Below are 12,283 nucleotides of genomic sequence, written 5' to 3'. Positions count from 1 at the left end.
AAAGGAGAAAGGAGACAGAGAGAGAGGAAGAGAGAGGCAGACATCTTCTGCACTGCTTCACCACTTATGATGCTTCCCTTCTGCAGGTGGGGACTGGGGGCTTGAACCTCAGTCCTTGTGCACTATAATGTGTGAATTCAACCAGATGACCCACCACTTGGCCTCCAATAGTATCTTCTTTGATTGCAGAGTAGTATTCCATGGAACATATATCTCTCATAACTTTTTTTACCTGACAGGCTTTTTTTTTTAATTAAAAAAATTTTTTTTATTAATTTCATTTTTCAGAGAGATGCAGAGAGAGAGAGACACACACAGAGAAAGAAACACCAGAGCACTGCTCAGCTCTGGTTTATGGTGGTGCGGGGGATTGAACCTGGGATTTAGGAGCCTCAGGCATGAGAGTCTGTTTGCATAACCATTATGCTGTCTCTCCCACCCACCCTTTTTTTTCAACTTGATAGGACAAAATGAATTTGATAGTGAAGGGGGAGAAAGACTCCTGTGCAGCTCTGCTTCTACGCTCTTGAAGCTTCCTCATCCTGTGTGGGGAAGTGAGCAAGGACCAGGGGTTTGTACTTGGGTCCTTGTGCATGGTAATGCTTTCGTTCAACTGGATGTGCCACTGCCCGGCCCCACCTGTTGGGTATTTTAAGTGAACATCACATAAAAAGTGTAGGGGTTATCTTAGGACAAAAATGTTCCTGAGCTGTTTGCTATACCAAGAATATATGACCCATTGCAATCTGTAAGATTCTAGGTAGGAAGCAATCACACTGTATACTGTGGGCAGTGATGCAGAGAGAGAGAGAGAGAGAGAGAGAGAGAGAGAGAACGCTTGCGCGTAGATGTGTTTCCCAGGATACATAATGGAGGCATGTAAACAACAGATCCATTCTCAGATAGAACCACGCCCTCTAGAAGCCAAAAGGGCCTTAAAGGCCTAATCCATCTTTGCAGACGAAGAACCAAAGCAGCTGCTAGAGAGCACAGCCTGTGTCCTCTGGGAGCGAAGAAAGCACAGCCATTCACCAGGTTAATAAACACAAGTCTACACCCTATGCAGGTGTGGTTGTCCATACAGGACGTAGGAGAAACTAAATTGCAGAGTTTTCAGAAAATATATATATTTTAAAGATTTTATTTATTTATTTATGAGAAAGATAGGAGAAGAGAGAGAAAGAACCAGACATCACTCTGGTACATGTGCTGCCTGGATTGAACTTGGGACCTCATGCTTGAGAACCCAGTGCTTTATCCACTGCGCCACCTCCCAGACCACTGTTTTCAGAAAATATTAATGAAGGCTATACGATCAAATCAGTCTTAGTGAGTGAGGCCTATGCACCGTTTCAAAAAAATCTTTATGAAGTACTGAAGAATGAATCCAGAGCCTGTGTGTGCAGAACAATGATGAGCTGCCCACCTGATCCAATCTTTGTGCTATGATTTGAAAGAAGGAGAGACAACAAGGGCTGCTTTTACTCCACCATCCGTGGAGGCCTACCTGGAGCGGCCCACAGTGTACCCATATGATGCTGAGAATTGAACCTGGGGCCACAGGTGTGGTAAGACATGCACTTTAATTACCCAGGCCCCCCAGGTAACTTCTTTTTTAAGTTCTTGAAATGACAGATAGCTGGTGCACAGGCAGGTATTTCAGAGCAAGGGCAGTTCAAGGGGTCCAGACCTGACCCATGACTGGGCTCTCAGCCACCCTGGTTAAAGGCCACTTGCTTAGTAGGCATGAAAGAGGCAACACATATACATATTAAATATTTGTATATTTAAGATTCTATAAGGGCCAGACAGTGATATATCTCGTCCCATAAGGCACACATGTTAGCATGTCCAAGGACAGGGTTCAAGTCTTCAGTTCCAGGGGGCCAGGCGGTGGTGCATCCAGTGAAACGCACACATTACAGTGCATGAGGACCCAGGTTCAAGCCCCTGGTCCCCACCTGCAGGGGGGAAAGCTTCACGAGTGGTGAGGCAGAGCTGCAGATGTTTCTCTGTCTATCTCCCTTTCTCCTCTCAATTGCTCTCTTTCTAATAAATAAATAAATAAATAAGGAAAAAGACAAAAAAGAAACCTTAGAACATTAAAAAAAAAAAGTCTTCAGTTCCCACCTGCAGGGAGGCAGCTTCATGAGTGGTGAAAACAGTGCTACAGAGGTCTGTCACTCATCCTTTATATATATATATAAATGGCCATCAGGAATAGTGGAGTAGTACAAGCACTAAGCCCCACTGACAACCCATGGCAAATAAATAAATAAGGCCCTACAAGAAAAAGGGATGAGGCAAATATATATATATATATATCCAAGGCATGAACCAGACGGGTATAGATGCAAAGCCAAGCTGGAATAAACAAGGAATTTTCTTTGTTCCTGGCTGACGTGAGATGGACACAGCCAAGTAGGTGTCACTCTAGCCAGGACAGGGACACAGGACTTATTTTACTTTATGAAAATATTTATTTGCTAATGAGAAACAGGGAACTAGAGTAACATTTTGGTATATTAGATGCCGGGGGTTGAAGTCAGGTCCTTACAAATACAAAAGTCCCACACTCTACAACTGTGCCCCTCCCTGGTCACTCTTTCATTCTTGATGAAGGCAATATGATTGATGTGGTATTATTATTTCTTGACTGCACAGATGCCCAAGATTGACCCAAATGCAAGTCAGACACTGAACTTCTACTTCTCTTTATTGAAGCAACTGCTAACATAACCTAGGGACAACCTGCTTCAACCAACTTCCAGACCAGCTCTGTTTAGCTCTGGCTGGTGGTGGTGCCCTGGGTTGAACTGGAGACCTCTGGTTCCAAGAAAGTCTTTTTTTCATAATCGTTATGCTGTCTCCCTGGTTTTCAACTTTGTAATGATGGTTGTGAAGATCTTGTTCTTAGAAATGTCAACACTGTCAAATCTGAGTGCTGTCCATGAAATTTGTCCAAAGTCCAATGCTGATATTAGCTACAGATTTCAACCTGATAACCTTGGAGTTCACCCTGCTTCCCATGCCCACCACATGCCTTCCTACAGAGCACAGCACCATTGTTTGCCTCTTACTCGGCCAAAAGACCCATTTGGTTGATGTCTCCAACTTTCATTCTGCTTGTTCTCAATGGGAGCAAGTTTCTCCCTTTTTGGTAGATAGGTGTATTTTTGTAGGCATACATCTACTCGTCTGCAATCATGTTACTGGCTGAATCAGAGTCTTCATCCATCTCTATTCAATTCTTTTTTTCATTCAGTGCTGGGATAAGAACCCTGGGCCTTACACATTATGATACTACTAAGTCACCACCCAGGTCCCATTTTTTCATTTGTATATTTTGAGAGAAAGGGAAAAGGAAAGATATTATGACAATGTTCTGGTAAATTTAAGTGATGTAGGGAAATTTTGTTTCTGTGAAAGCCTATGATTTTGCTAAGAGTTAGCACCTGCCTTGACTAATACACCAATTTCTGGGGGGCAAAATCTAATTGTCTTAATCCCTTAGCCAGGACCTAGGTCAAAACCTGGTACACAGTAGGTACTCAGAAAAGTAGTAGAGACCTGACAAAGTAGCTCACTTGAGTAGTGTCCTGCTTTGCCACAGGCACAACCCAGGTTTGAGCCTGACCCCCACCTCATTGAAGAAGCTGTGGTGTATTGGTCTCTTTCACACTCTCTGCCTCTCTGTCTCTATCTAAGAAAAGGAAGGGTGGGAGGAGGAGTAATTGAATATGTAATTTGGGGTGGGTTGGGGGGAGAGTACAGGTCCTGGAAAGGGATGACAGAGGACCTAGTGGGTTTGTACTGTTATGTGGAAAACCGAGAAACATTATGCATGTACAAACTATTGTATTTACTGTCAAATGTAAAACATTAATCCCCCAATAAAGGGAAAAAATTTTTTAAAAAAAAAATATGTACTTTGTCATGCTCTCAACTCAGGTTCAAACCCCAACATAACATGGGAGCACCCAGAGCTGTGGTGTGTCCCACCCACACCCCTATCTGAATGAAAAGGTGGCTAAGAGTGGAGAAATCACATGAATACATGGTGAATATGGGAGGGCCTGACTCCACATATACAAATAAAAATACATAAATATACACAGAGAGAGGCTAGGCAGATAACACAATGGCTATGCAAACAATTTTCATGCTTAAGCTCCGAGGTCCTAGGTTCAGTCCCCAGCACTACCATTATCCAAAGGTGATTAGTGTTCTAGTAATACTAGTAACAACAACTGAACAGAAAGAAGGAAGAAAGGTAGGAGGTAAAGGATACTTAATGTTGGTCATTTAGAAATAACTAGAGGAACGCTGTATTTCATCAGACCCACGTCTCTATAAGATACATTCCAAATTAATAAAGAGTAGTCAAGAGTGCAGAGAAGAAAAGCTAATAGCTAAGCACCAGATTTTTAAATTGACATTTATTTATTGATGAATATGTGAGAGAAGGAAGTGAAAGAGGAAAGCATCAGAACATGCCTCTGTCATATGCAATGCCCAAGATCAAACTCAGGACATCAAACTTGAGAAACTTGGTTGTGGTCCAGGAGGTGGTGCAGTGAAAAAGTCATTGGACTGTCAAGCATGAGGTCCGGAATTTGATCTCCGGCAGCACACGTACCAGAGTGATGTCTGGTTCATTCTCTCTCTCTCTCTCTCTCCTCCTATCTTTCTAATTAATAAATAAATAAACTCTTTATAAAACAAACAAACAAACAAAAAGATACATTCCAATTGTAGGCACATCATATGGATGGTGGGCGGGGGTGGGGATGGGGGTTGCAGAGGTGTATCCATTACAGACTTGACAAAATGTGCTAAACACTGTAGGAAGAACACAGCAGTCAAAAAGTTATTCTAATATAGCTTTTGTCATCCCCGTCCCATTCAACTGAGATAATACTGACATAGAGTGTTGTGTGAGTATACTTGTTGACAGTCCAGGAACACTGATGCTTACAAACACTGGTCTAGCAAATTAAGCAAAAACCCAGGAACAACAACAGTACGTATTGGTTTTAAAAGAGGGTGGGGCATTAGCAATTGCATGCCACTGTGTAAACTGTGTCAGTCCACCCTGGATTAATGCTCATTTGGGCCAAGGTGAGGATGAAGCCAGCATGACTTACCAAACCTCTTCCGGGAGCCAAAAATGGTGGATCTCTGTGGGGTGACTGGATGTAGGTATCCTTCTAAGGCCTCTTGTTACTTGGATTCTGTAATGGAAAAGATAACACTTCTGACTCAGAGACAGCAAATGAGGAGTGTACAAGTAACGACTGATAAGCCAACAGACGAGGACAGGGAGAGAGAAAGAAATGGAATACCTCATCCTCACACACCTTTGTGTGTGCCTGACTATAGGGAAAGCCACATAACAGGACAGTGTAGGAAATTTCCACTGGCCTACATACATGAAAATAGGTCACATCCTTCTGCCAGTCCTACAGAGTCATTCAAGTTCAAGGAAGAAAATCTTAATCTGACAAGAGAAGTGGGGAATGTATAAAGAGTTGGCATAATAGGGCAGGGAAGCTCACAGCTTTTTGCCCTGTTGCTCACAGACCAGCTCTACTGCTTACTTGCTGAGTCATTCTGGGCATTTTCCTCAACCTTTCTGATGTCTCCACTTCTGATCTATTAAGGGCCTAGTGCTACACACCCAATAAGGACATTATGCTGGGAAAGAAGATGACAGGCCTGAAGCCTTTGTCCATCCCATGCAAAAGAAGGTAGCAGCAGTGAAGGTCAGCCATATATATATATATATATATATATATAGCTAGATAGAGAGTTATAATGGTCATCCCATATCTGTGACCTTGGAAGAAGCACTGCAGTTTTGGAACAGTGTGTACCCCTGATATTTTTAAATTTTGTAAATCACTAATAATTTTTTAAATTATTTTTAAAATACTTTTTATTTCTTTATTGGGGAATTAATGTTTTACATTCAACAGTAAATACAATAGTTTGTACATGTATAACATTTCCCAGTTTTCCATATAACAATACAGCCCCCACTAGGTCCCCTGTCATCCTTCTTAGATCTGTATTCTCCCCACCAATTTTTTTTTTAATTGTGGTCTTTGATGATGCATTGTCAAAAACACAAGCATTTGTAAACTATTAGTGTTTCCCTTTGAAGGATCTTTACAGCTGTGTTTTTTTGCCCAAATTTAAATATTCCATAATTACTCTGCTTCACCTATAATACATTTGATTAGCTAGGTTCTGCATAGCAGATTTTATATTTATTTTTAAATTTTGTCTTTAATCTTTGTCAATTACTTAATTTTTTTTGACTATCTTTATTTACTTATTGGAGAGACAGTCAGAAATTGAATGGGAGGTGGAGATAGAGAGACAAAGAGACTTTTTTTTTTTGCAACACTGCTTTACCACTTGCAAAGCTTTCCCCCTGCAGGTGGGGACTGTGGCTCGAACCTGGGTCCTTGTGCATTATAGCATGTTCACTCAACCAAGTGTGCCACCACTGGCCCCTACCATTTCCTTTTTTACCAGAGCACTGCTCAACTCTGCCTTATAGTGGTGCTAGGGACTGAACCTAGGAGCTCAGAGTCTCAGGCATGTTAGTTGTTTGCATAACTATTTATGCTGTCTACCCAACCCAGATTTTATTATATTTCTTTCTACTCTTCTAAGAATGGTTAGGGGTCAGGAGGTGACACACCCATTTAAGCACTCACATTATAGCCTGCAAGGACCTGGGTTTGAGCCCCTGCTCCCCACCTGCAAGGGGAAAGCTTCATGAGTGGTGGAGCAGGGCTTCAGGAGTTTCTTTTGTTTCTCTCCCTCTCTATATATCCCCATCCCTTCTCAATTTCTCTCTGTCTCTATCCAACAAATAAATAAAACATTAAGAGGTTCAATCCCCCACACCACCATAAGCCAGAGCTGAGCAGTGCTCTGGTGTTTCTTTGTTTCTCTCTGCATCTCTCTTAAAAATAAAAATATTTTTTAAAAACTGATTAATTAATTAATAAAAATAAACAAATAAAACATTAAAAAGAAGGAGGAGGAGAAGGAGAAGAAGATGATGAAGATGACAACAACGATGACTGGGAAGGGGAAGGGGAAGGGGAAAGGGAAAGGGGAAGGGGAAGGGGAAGGGCAAGGGGAAGGGGAAGGGCAAGGGGAAGGGGAAGGGCAAGGGGAAGGGCAAGGGGAAGGGGAAGGGGAAGGGCAAGGGGAAGGGGAAGGGGAAGGGGAAGGGCAAGGGCAAGGGGAAGGGGAAGGGGAAGGGCAAGGGGAAGGGCAAGGGGAAGGGGAAGGGGAAGGGGAAGGGGAAGGGGAAGGGGAAGGGGAAGGGGAAGGGGAAGGGGAAGGGGAAGGGGAAGGGGAAGGGCAAGGAGAAGTGCTAAAACCATGACCAGAGTGTGGCTCTGGTTTCCTTCGAGAATGATCCTGAGTCCACAGCCCATCTCCAGGAAAGAAACCACTGAACTCTGCTAACTGCTTCCTGAAATCCAGCTCACTAATCACTCGTTCCAAAGTTCTTCCCAACTCAATGGCCTAATTAACTCAGGTGGAGCTTTTGATTAACATACAGAGTTCGAAGGAACTCTGACCTACAGAAAACTGGCATTTGATTTGCTTCCCTGAGTGCAGCCTGAGTCACGAGTGCCAGTTTCAAGGGTAATAAAGGACCTAGCTGTTTGCTCACAGCAAATGGAGGCAGTGTCTGTCATTACACAGCTTGTACCTCAACTGTCCTCCAAATCCTTGGCAAAGAAAGCTTGCAGCCTGCCTGTCGGTACAGGGAGTGAGTAGGATAAAAGGGTATATATTTCCAAACAGAAAAGCACCTAACTTCTATCTGGTGTTTTAACTATGTCAGTCATTTAAGAAACATAAATACAGGGGCCAGGTGGTGGCGCACCTGGTTGAGTGCGCATGTTATAGTGTGCAAGGACCCAGGTTCAGCCTGCAGTCCCCACCTGCAAGTGGTGAAGCAGGGCTGCAGGTGTCTCTCTGTCTCTCTCCCTTCCTATCACCCCCTTCCCTCTCAAGTTCTGGCTGTCTCTATCCAATAAATAAATAAAGATTAAAACAGAAAGAAAGAAACACAAATACAGTCCCAAGACCAAAGGATCACAGTGACGATCAGATGTTATAGCAGGTGCGAGTTATGTCAATGTAGACTCGGCCATGGTTAGCAAATTGCTCTCCCTGTCGGTTCCCAGGCTCCCCTTTCCTAATTGCTACAGAACAGGTGTCTGAGGCAGTGCACACCCAGTTGAGTACACACCTTACTGTGTGCAAGGACCTAGGTTCAAGCCCCTGAGGGGAAGAAGTTTCCCGAGTGAAGCAGGCCTACAGGTGTTTCAATTTCTCTCTATTCCATCAAATAAAATAGAAAGGAAGGGGAAAAAAGGGAAAAAAAAAAAAACATGTGCCTGGGTGGGGAGGTGGCTTGTAGGCATCAAACCTAGAGTTCACTCAAGAACTACATATGCTGGGTTAGTGCTCTGGGTCTTCTAAATAAATAAATAAATTACACACACACACATACACAGCTCAGGTCAGTAGCAAGCACATCACTCATATGTAGGAGACCCTAGGCTCAGTCCCCAGACCATGAATAAAACTCATCAGACAGACACAAGGCAGAGACTGTAATACTTGAGTCAGTGACCCAGTTTATTATGGGATGAATCATCCTCTCCCCAACCCCCACTCATATGTTGAAGTCCTGACCCTGGCAGGTGAGAATGTGACTGCATTTGCAGTTTGGAAAAAGAGCCTTTAATAAAGCACTTACATTAACAGAGGTCATATAGTGGGTCCTGGCTCAGTAGGCCAAATATCCTTGTAAAAGGAGATACAGGCACACACCAAATCCCAGGCTGCCCATGTGAGGACACATAGAGAAGGTGTCCATCTGCAAGCCGAGGAGAAAGGCCTAGCAGACCCCAAAATCTGGGACTTCCCAAGGCCCAAAGTCAGAGAAAGTAAACCCCTGTTCAGCCCACCCAGTCTGTCAGGTTTTGTTACAGCAGCCCTTGTGGATACCCTGTGTCCCTCCCAGCTCACCCTACCTGGCCCTACAGTGCCAAGCAGATTGCAGGCCAGTAAAGCAGATGAAGCAAAATGCCAGTGGTGTAAACAGTGGCAAACAAGGTGGTAAAAGAGATGGAAGACTCTACAGGGACCAAGTTCAAAAACTTAAGAAGCTGGGCGAGGGAGATAGCATAATAGTAATGCAAAAAGATTTTCATGCTTGAGTCTCTGAGGTCCCAGGTTCAATCCCTCACATGTCCAATAGCCAGACCTAAGCAGTGCTTTGGTTAAAAAAAAAACTAACTTAAGGTACTGTGAGGTCATACAAAATATACCCACAGCTTAGATATGCTGGTGAAACTACAATTTGACTTAAAAAAAAAAAAAAACTAGACAACAAATAACCCCATCCAAAAATGGGGGAAGGACATGGACAGAATATTCACCACACAAGAGATCCAAAAGGCCAAGAAACACATGAAAAAATGCTCCAAGTCTCTGATTGTCAGAGAAATGCAAATCAAGACAACAATGAGATACCACCTCACTCCTGTGAGAATGTCATGCATCAGAAAAGGTAACAGCAGCAAATGCTGGAGAGGGTGTGGGGTCAAAGGAACCCTCCTACACTGCTGGTGGAAATGTCAATTGGTCCAACCTCTGTGGAGAACAGTCTGGAGAACTCTCACAAGGCTAAAAATGGACCTACCCTATGACCCTGCAATTCCTCTCCTGGGGATATATATCCTAAGGAACCCAACACACCATCCAAAAATATCTGTGTACACATATGTTCTTGGCAGCACAATCTGTAATAGCCAAAACCTGGAAGCAACCCAGGTGTCCAACAACAGATGAGTGGCTGAGCAAGTTGTGGTATATATACACAATAGAATACTACTCAGCTGTTAAAAATGGTGACTTCACCGTTTTCAGCTGATCTTGGATGGACCTTGAAAAAATCATGTTGAGTGAAATAAGTCAGAAACAGAAGGATGAATATGGGATGGTCTCAGAAGTTGAAAAACAAGATCAGAAAAGAAAACAGAAGTAGAACCTGAAATGGAATTGGCATATCGCGCCAAAGTAAAAGACTCTGCGGTGGGTGGGTGGGTGGGTGGGGAGAATACAGGTCTAAGAAGGATTCAGAGGACCTAGTGGGGGCTGTATTGTTATGTGGGAATCTGGGGAATGTTATGCATGTACAAACTATTGTACTTACTGTTGAATGTAAAACATTAATTCTCCAATTAAAAAAAATAGTAAAAAAAAAAAAAAAGAAGAAGTAAAAGATGACAAAAGGGAAAAAAAAGAACTCGGGTGGTGGGAATGAATGTTGTAGAATTTACAAAAGTATGAGATATTAAAACACTAATAAATTTTTAAAAAACTATTTCTGTTTTCTACAAATATTAATTGAAGCCTTAGCTGGGCAGGCCCTGTACCAGATACTGGGCACAATGGTGATGAATAAAATAGCTGACTCCCCTGCCTGCGTGGTGTGTAACGACCAGGTACGGTGCCCAGATACTGATCGAGGCAGGGAAAGTCAAGCTGAAGAGAGCAAGTTGGAAGGTGCACATTAGTGTGGTAGAGGGGAATAAGAGTATTGTAAAACCGTGAGACACTAGCTAGTGTATGCAAGGGCCGATGGTGAGCAGCAAGAATGACTATTCCAAGTCTGTCAAGTTTATCAAGGGAGACATGAGCCAAGTCGTGGGGGATGAGTAACAGTTTACCCGGCAGACAGGCATGATGGATGAGGAGAGGGCATTTTCCAGACAGAAAGAACAGCCAGTTCCTTCCTGGGTGCAGAGGCGTGAGAGAGCAAGCATCTTTGGAGAATGACAGCTAGTTGGACTGATGGTAAGTAGCCAGATATGCGACTGAGCGAGGCAAGGAACCAGGAGCTCACATCTGTCACATAGGGAGCCAAGGGAGAATTTTAACCAAGAGAGTGGCATTACCAGAACTGCACGTTAAAATCACTCTGACCTCAGTGCAGAAGAAGTTACAGGCAGGGAGAGCCACAGGAGAAGGGAAAACCGAGAAAAAGATGTTTAATGGTCAAGGTCACCCGAGAAAAAGATATAGGGATGTTTGATGTTCAAGGTCAGGGATGCAGAAATGGACTTGTCTTAGAACTGAGTCATGCTCATAGATGACACTGCTTGAAGGCCTTGGTTCATTATGTGCATAGAAAGATGGTTTGTTAAGCTCGTTGCTTCTTAGACCAGTGAGATCCTGTGTTCATCTCTCTCTCTAAAGAGAGGTAGAAATGCAGAGAGAATAAGAGAGACCAGTGCTAATGTCAGCAGTACATATACTAAAGTTGGAATGATATAGAAAAGATTAGCATGGTCCCTGCACAAAGGAAATGAAAGAGACCACAGCTTCCTTCAATGTAATTAGGAGGCAGGATTGAACCTAGGTCACATAAATGGCAAAGGAGCACACTATCCTAGTGAGCTATTCTATCAGCTTCATCCTTCCTCTCTCCTTCCTTCCTTCCCTCCCTCCCTCCTTTCCTTCCTTCCTTCCTTCCTATTTTGCCACCAGGGTTACTGCTGTGGCTCAATGCCTGCAAGATGAATCCAGCATTCCCAGTGGTCATTTTTCTTCATTTCATAAAAATTTCTTTTGTTGATAGAGACAGAGAAAAAATGAGAAGAGAGGATATATATATATATATATATATATATATATATATAGAGAGAGAGAGAGAGAGAGAGAGAGAGAGAGAGATATCTGCATCTCTGCTCCACTGCTCATGAAGCTTCCACCCTGTAGCTGGGGACCAGGGGCTTGAAGCCTTGTGCATGATAACATGTATGCCTTACCAGGTGCTCCAACTTCCATCCCTGAGGTCATGCTTTTCTTAAGAAACTTAAAAAAAAAAGAAACTTTTAATTGGGAGTCGGGCGGTAGTGCAGCGGGTTAAAGTGCAAGGACCAGTGTAAAGATCCCAGTTCAAGCCCCCAGCTCCCCACCTGCAGGGGAATCCCTTCACAGGTGATGAAGCAGGTCTGCAGGTGTCCCTCTTTCTCTCCCCTTCTCTGTCTCCCCTCCTCTCTTGATTTCTCTCTGTCCTATCCAACGACAGCAACAACAACAATAATAATAACCACAACAATGATAAAACAAAGGCAACAAAAGGGAAAAAATGGTCTCCAGGAGCAGTGGATTCGTGGTGCAGGCACCAAGTCCTATAACCCTGGAGGCAAAAAAAAAAAAAAAAAAA

The 12,283-nt window shown here is 43.2% G+C and overlaps 1 protein-coding gene, 1 long non-coding RNA gene and 2 other non-coding genes across 11 annotated transcripts in view; 2 read left to right on the top strand and 2 right to left on the bottom strand.

Annotated features, from left to right (window-relative positions):
• RBM47 (RNA binding motif protein 47) overlaps positions 1-12,283 on the bottom strand; it is a 208,987-nt gene that overhangs the window by 112,364 nt on the left and 84,340 nt on the right. For all 8 annotated transcript variants that reach the window (XM_060188194.1, XM_060188190.1, XM_060188191.1 and 5 more), the window contains exon 2: positions 5,148-5,234. The gene's annotated coding sequence lies outside the window, so the exon portion shown is untranslated. The remainder of the gene's footprint in view (positions 1-5,147; positions 5,235-12,283) is intronic.
• Positions 1-12,283, top strand: part of LOC132537564 (uncharacterized) — a 521,799-nt gene that overhangs the window by 494,125 nt on the left and 15,391 nt on the right. The gene's annotated exons all lie outside the window — the stretch shown is intronic.
• Positions 2,318-2,451, bottom strand: LOC132537962 (small nucleolar RNA SNORA48). Its single transcript, XR_009549363.1, has one exon. It is a non-coding gene; the product is annotated as a small nucleolar RNA SNORA48 (small nucleolar RNA).
• Positions 11,345-11,452, top strand: LOC132537884 (U6 spliceosomal RNA). The gene has a single exon (XR_009549304.1). It is a non-coding gene; the product is annotated as a U6 spliceosomal RNA (small nuclear RNA).

Source organism: Erinaceus europaeus, chromosome 3 (assembly GCF_950295315.1).
Source record: "Erinaceus europaeus chromosome 3, mEriEur2.1, whole genome shotgun sequence".
Taxonomy (NCBI): Eukaryota; Metazoa; Chordata; class Mammalia; order Eulipotyphla; family Erinaceidae; genus Erinaceus; species Erinaceus europaeus.
The sequence above is the reverse complement of the archived record's forward strand: the minus strand, read 5'-3'. Positions and strand labels throughout refer to the sequence as shown.